Here is a 7,356-nt window from a genome sequence, read left to right on the forward strand (position 1 = left end):
GTCCTCTACTTTGTTGTTGCAAGTTTTACGTGGCTGCTACGGGCTGAGCAAGAACCATTCTTACCTACACATCAAAACCACAACAATAGTTCGTCAAGTTAGTGCTGCTTTAACCTTCTCAAGGACCGGGCGTAGCCACACTCGGTTCAACTAAAGTTGGAGAAACTGACACCCACCAGCCACTGATAAGTCTCCAACATATCTATAATTTTTGATTGTTCCATGCTATTATATTACCCCTTTTGGATGTTTATGGGCTTTATTTTACACATTTATATCATTTTTGGGACTAACCTACTAATCGGAGGCCCAGCCAGTATTGTTGTTTTTTTGCCTATTTCAGTATTTCGATGAAAAGGAATATCAAACGGAGTCCAAACGGAATGAAACCTTCGGGAGCATGATTTTTGGAACGAACATGATCCAGAGGACTTGGAGTGCAAGTCAAGAAGCAGCTGAGGCGGCCACGAGAGGGTAGCCCCCCCCTATAGGGCGCGCCCCCTGTCTCGTGGGCCCCTCGGGCGGCCACCGACGTACTTCTTCCTCCTATATAAGCCTACGTACCCCAAAAACATCCAGGGAGCCAACGAAACACAATTTCCACCGCTGTAACCTTCTGTATCTGCAAGATCCCATCTTGGAGCCTTCGCTGGCGCTCAGTCGGAGGGGGAATCGACCACGGAGGGCTTCTACATCAACACCATAGCCCCTCCGATGAGTTGTGAGTAGTTTACCACAGGCCTTTGGGTCCATAGTTATTAGCTAGATGGCTTCTTCTCTCTTTTTGGATCTCAATACAATGTTATCCCCCTCTCTTGTGGAGATCTATTTGATGTAAACTCTTTTTGCGGTGTGTTTGTCGAGATCCGATGAATTGTGGGTTTATGATCAAGTTTATCTATGAGAAATATTTGAATCTCCTCTAAATTCTTTTATGTATGATTGAGTTATCTTTGCAAGTCTCTTCGAATTATCAGTTTGGTTTGGCCTACTAGATTGATCTTTCTTGCCATGGGAGAAGTGCTTAGCTTTGGGTTCAATCTTGCGGTGTCCTTACCCAGTGACAGAAAGGGTTGCAAGGCACATATTGTATTGTTGCCATCGAGGATAAAAAGATGAGGTTTATATCATATTGCATGAGTTTATCCCTCTACATCATGTCATCTTGCTTAATGCGTTACTCTGTTCTTCTGAACTTAATACTCTAGATGCAGGCAGGAGTCAGTCGATGTGTGGAGTAATAGTAGTAGATGCAGGCAAGAGTCGGTCTACTTGTTGCGGACGTGTTGCCTATATACATGATCCTGCCTAGATAATCTCATAATTTTTCTCTTTTCTATCAATTTCTCGACAGTAATTTGTTCACCCACCGTAATACTTATGCTATCTTGAGAGAAGCCTCTAGTGAAACCTATGGCCCCGGGGTCTATCTCTTATCACATTTCCTTCCAATTTACTTTTATTTGCATCTTTACTTTTTGCATCTATATTATAAATACCAAAAATATATTTATCTTATCATACTATCTCTATCAGATCTCACTTCCACAAGTGGCCGTGAAGGGATTGTGTCACGCCCAATATGCGATACTATCCTAAAGAGACTCGAAGGTCCCACCAAGGATAGAACCGCATATTGAAATGCTTTTGCAAGGTGGATATAATTACATCAACATTACATAATAGATGGGGATACATACAAGAGGCATGGAATGCCACCCGAATACAACATCATCATACATAAGAGCATCATCCGACTACGGATGAAACACAAACTGAAACTCAAACGACATCCACCCTGCTAGCCCAGGCTGCCGACCAGGAACCTATCCCCTGATCGAAGAAGAAGCAGAAGAAGAACTCCAATACAAGCAAACATCGTTCTCGCGTCATGATCATCGCATAACATGTACCTGCAACTGTTGTTGTAGTAATCTGTGAGCCACGAGGACTCAGCAATCCCATTACCATGGGTATCAAGACTAGCAAAGCTTAATGGGTAAGGAAAGGATAAGTTGTGAGGATGCAGCAGCGACTAAGCATGATATGGTGGCTAACATACGCAAATAAGAGCGAGAAGAGAGCAAAAGGAATGGTCGTGAAGCTAGCAATGATCAAGAAGTGATCCTGAACTCCTACTTACGTCAAACATAACCCAGAAACCGTGTTCACTTCCCGGACTCCGCCGAAAAGAGACCATCAAGGCTACACACACGGTTGATGCATTTTAATTCGGATCTGGTGTCAAGTTATCTACAACCGGACATTAACAAATTCCCATCTGCCTATAACCGCAGGCACGGCTTTCGAAAGTTTATACCCTGCAGGGGTGTCCCAACTTAGCCCATGATAAGCTCTCGCGATCAACGGAGGATATACCTTCTCCCAGGAAGACCCGATCAGACTCGGAATCCTGGTTTACAAGACTTTTTGACAATGATAAAACAAGACCAGCAATACCTCCTGATGTGCCGATAAATCCCGATAGGAGCTGCACATATCTCGTTCTCAGGGCACACCGGATGAGCCAGACGTCGGGTTGGCATAGACCCTGGTTTCCCAGGGGGCGCCGGACATCGCTCGGTTTGGACCAACACTTAGACAAGCATTGGCCCGGGGGGGCTAAAATAAAGATGACCCTCGGGTTGGCCGACCCAAGGGAAAGGTATAGGTGGTGGTGAGGCAAATGGTAAAACTAAGGTTGGGCCTTGCTGGAGGAGTTTTATTCAAAGCGAACTGTCAAGGGGGTCCCATAAATCACCCAACCGCTTAAGGAACGCAAAATCCGGGAAATAACACCGGTATGACAGAAACTAGGGCGGCAAGAGTGGAACAAAACACCAGGCAAAAGACCAAGTCTTCCACCCTTTACCAAGTATATAGATGCATTAATAATATAAGAGATATTGTGATATCCCAACCAAAATCCTGTCCACCATGGAGAAATCTTCAACTTCGCCTGCAATTAGCAACGCTATAAGAGGGGCTGAGCAAAAGCGGTAACATAGCCAAACAACGGTTTGCATAGGAAAGGTATCAAAGGTTAGAGGTTCATGGCAATTTGTGATGGCTTGATGAGCAAAAGATAGGAAACGCAGCAAAGCGATAGAACGAAGCAACTAGCATAGCAATGATAGTAGTGAGATCCAGGGTAGCGGTCATCTTGCCTGAAACCCCGCAAGGAAGAAGAACAAGTCCATGAAGAAGATGAAGCCACGAAGACGAACCAAGCGTAGACGAACGAATCCTCACGATCGCAACGAAACGGGAACTATCAAGAAGAAGCACATAACATGGTAAACACACCACACATGAACATGGCATGATGCACAACAAGCATGATGCATGACAAGACTACATGAAGCTACTCATGGCAAGAGATGATGCAAACAAGAGCAACACATCAAGGCAAGTTTAAATGAGGCCGGGAACAACATATAACAATTCCGGTAAGTCCTCATATGCAAATTTCGAAATTGGTCCAGATCTGAATAAACCTTATGTTCAAGTTGTTAAACAGCAAGTTAAGATGCACAAAGAGGATCTACACGAGATTCTAGTCAAGTTACATATAAAGTTCATTTAGTTCGGAGCTACGGCCTAGAAGATATGAGCAAAACAAGTTAAACATGGCATTGATGCAAAATGCATACAAACATCAAGCAAACACCTTAAAACAAGGATTCAACATGATAATATGAAACTACATGCAAAAACAAGCAAGTTTCATATAGAGCACACTCAAAACGGAGCAACGGTTCAACACACACACACTATACAAGTTATAGCAACAATCTGACCAAAACAGCAACTAGGCATTTTGCAAGCACCAAAACAATATGCTACAGCACCTCAACAAGAAAATAAAAGGCATGGGCATGATATACAGGTAAAGCATAACAAAACATGAACACTGAGCTATCTCCAGAAATCACTAGAACATGCTCAAACACACATGGTAAGATTGCAAATAATAACAGTTCACACTTTGCAGAAAATACCATCAGGTTGTAATGTTTAGAGCTATCAAACAACATGTTACAAGAACTTATCATGGCAAACAAAGGCATGGCATGAATCTACTAATTGCATAGAACAAAAGTCCCTTACTGACCATAAGCCAAAAAGGATCAGAAGAAATGATGGCACCCACGTAAACATAGCAAGTTATATTACAGATTCATACATGGCAGGAATAGAATTATGAAGGCATGTTGGTGAGCTTGTACCACTCACCACAGAGCAATATATGGCATGGCAAGGCAACCAACAGTAAGAAGACATGTTTTTGAAGCTAAGAATGGCAAGACCAAGTCCATAGGGTGCATGGAACACTAGCAACAACCTTGGCAAAATTGAATAACATGTAAACAATCTGTCAGGAAACATTTTGTAGCAAAAGTAGAGCACTAAAATGACATGCTAGACTACTCCATAATTGCAACCAGAGGCATGAATGGATAGACAATAACCATATGTTCAAAACACCCTTACTGAAGTATCTCAAAATATGCATGGATCTCTCTGTAACATCAAGTTTACATGGCATCAAAATAACAGCAGAACAGGTACTGAAATCAGCAATATCACAAAGCCTAGTTTGCATGCTTGTGCTAGTCACCACATTGATCACAAAAATACATGGTAAGCACCTCTGTAAATAAGACATGGCATAGTTCAAAACACATGTAGACATCAACCTCATAGGATGCACACATCAATCATGGCAAAAATGACAAAAGAGCTAGTTCTGTTAACAGACAGCAGACAACATTATGAAGCACTCTTGCAACGATGATTCAGGCATCAAGATAACCTCAAATGAATATGATGCAATGGAATGAAATGAAGTACTCATTGAGACGAACAATTTGACATATTGCACGCACGAAACGGAGCTACGGATGCAGAGATACGGCATGACGAACAAGACATGATGATGTCTAAATATTCGGGACTTAGCAGAATTTCGGGGTCAACCTCTTTTGGATCTGAATCTGGGGCTCGGGGAACGCGAACCGAGGTTCACCGGAGCTGGACGTGGTGGCCGGAGAGAGGCCGGAGGAGGCCGACGGAGTCGGATCCGGCCGGTCCCGGTCGCGGAGAGGCGGAGGAGGCGCGCTCCGGCGGCGCGGGGCGAGGCTGGGCAGCGGGGCCGCGGCGCCGGCTGGGGAGCTCCGCGGCGGCGGCGCGGGAGTCCGTACGTGGGGCATACGACGGAGGGGCGGAGGGGCCGAGGCCCACGGCGGCGGCGCCATGGCTTGGGCGGCGCCGGAGTGGCGCGGCGGCCGGCGGCGAGTCCGGCGAGGCCCGGGTGCCCGCGGGAGGCGGAGCAGCTCGTCCGGCGATGGGCGGAACACGGCGGCGCGCGGGGCACGGCGGCGGAGGGTGGCACCGGCGGCGCGGTCGGGCGGCGGCGGGCACGGATCGGGCCCGCGCGGGCCCCCGATGGGCTCCGCGGGCCGCGGCGGCGCAGGACAGGCGGCAGCGACACGCGGCGGCGTCCGATTGGCTGAGGCGGCGGCGGCTGGACGTGTCCGGCCCGGATGGACATGTCCAGCGCGACGTGGAGGGGAAAAAGCTAGGGTTAGGGGGGATTCATCCGCGAAAAATGGAGGGGAGGACCTATTTATAGATTCTGGGAGCTAGGAGAGTCCAAATGAGGAGCGGTTTTCGACCACGCGATCGTGATCGAACGACCGAGAGCATGGAGGGGAGTTTGCTGGGTTTTGGGGCCGTTTGGGAGGGTGTTGGGCTGCAAAGAGAAAGGGGGGTTTCGGTCTACGCGGTTAACCGTTGGAGTACCAAACGAACTCCAAATGGCACGAAACTTGACAGGCGGTCTATCGGTGCTATACCAAGGCCGCTTGGAAAGACTCGGTCCATTCCGAGAAAGTTTAACACCCGCTCACAATGAGAGACAAAAGGGGAACGCTGGAGGACATAGGAGTGCCGGACTGCAAAACGGACAACGGGGAAAATGCTCGGATGCATGAAACAAACACGTATGCAAAATGAAATGCACATGATGACATGATGAAATGCAACACGCAAGAAAATGACATGGCAAAGACGGTGAATATTTGGCGGACACCTGGCGCATCAAATCTGGGGCGTTACAACACTCCTCCACTAACAAAAGATCTCGTCCCGAGATCTTAGGACCGAGACGGAAGGGAAAAGGATGAGGTGAAGCAAGAACTCAAGAGAAGAAGCAAAGAATCGAGAGCACTCGAGAAGAAGAGAGGAACGACAAGAATGACGAGAATCGAAAGCTCACGGAATCAGATAGACTATGAAACCACTCCGGTTAGGATGAGATAAGAAACGAATCAGACTGAAAGGATTTAGGCAGCACTCCAGCTGAACATAGAAAGAATAGAACACGAGCTTGAGGATGGAAAGATACTTGATGAAAGGAACAACACAAAACCTCCGGAAAACTTAGAAGGAAAGGTTGAACGGAGTTGTTGAGAAAATCAACAACGAAAGAATAAACTTGTTGTGGACTTATGGATAACATCTCAAAATTTATGAGCTGATAACCGGCCTCGAGCGGAAAAGATTAGATAACTGAGAAGAAAGAAGAAATGCAAAACTCCATTTCAGAAGGAAATGAAGAATTAATTGCACTTTGAAAGGCAAGAAGGAAAGATACTTGAACTCCACCGACAAGAATCTTGATGAACTGTTGAAGAATGAATTAAATCATGAAGAACCACCATGAACTCCGGTTACAAAAGGATTATGAGATAGAATGAAGCATGAAAGAATAAGATGAGCCTTGTGATGATTTAGATGGGGTTTCCGACGAGATGGCCGAGGAAATTGAACTCCAGAAAAGAAAAGATGAAGACACTTGGAACTAGAATTTATTCATCAAGAACAAACTACGAAGGAAGGGATTACTCACTTGAATGAAATAAGAATAAGATTTATTGTATGCTTATCCTTCATCAAATTAAATTGATGACCAACAATGGATTTTGCATACTACTTATTCTTCTTGAAAAGGATTGAGAAGTGACATATCGCAAACTTGAGAAGGTCTTCATGAACCACCGGTAGGATTGAAAAGAACAAATGAATTAAGATGATAATCAAGGAAAAAGAATCTTGAACGAACCACCGTTAGAAATGAAAATGACTGATGAAAGGGACTGAATCACCGGGAATAATTAGAAGAACCAATAAGCTAGAGGGGATTTAGATGCAAAAGAATGAAGAGATAATGAGCTGATTAAAGAACACTTGAAGGAAGCACCGGAATAATTGGAGAACGGTAGCTGAAATGTGAGGACGAAGAATTCTTCGGGAACGATGGCCTCCGGTGAAAAGAAATAGGAAAACAACTCC

The sequence above is a fragment of the Triticum aestivum genome, chromosome 4B (assembly GCF_018294505.1).
Source record: "Triticum aestivum cultivar Chinese Spring chromosome 4B, IWGSC CS RefSeq v2.1, whole genome shotgun sequence".
In the NCBI taxonomy this organism is placed as follows: domain Eukaryota; kingdom Viridiplantae; phylum Streptophyta; class Magnoliopsida; order Poales; family Poaceae; genus Triticum; species Triticum aestivum.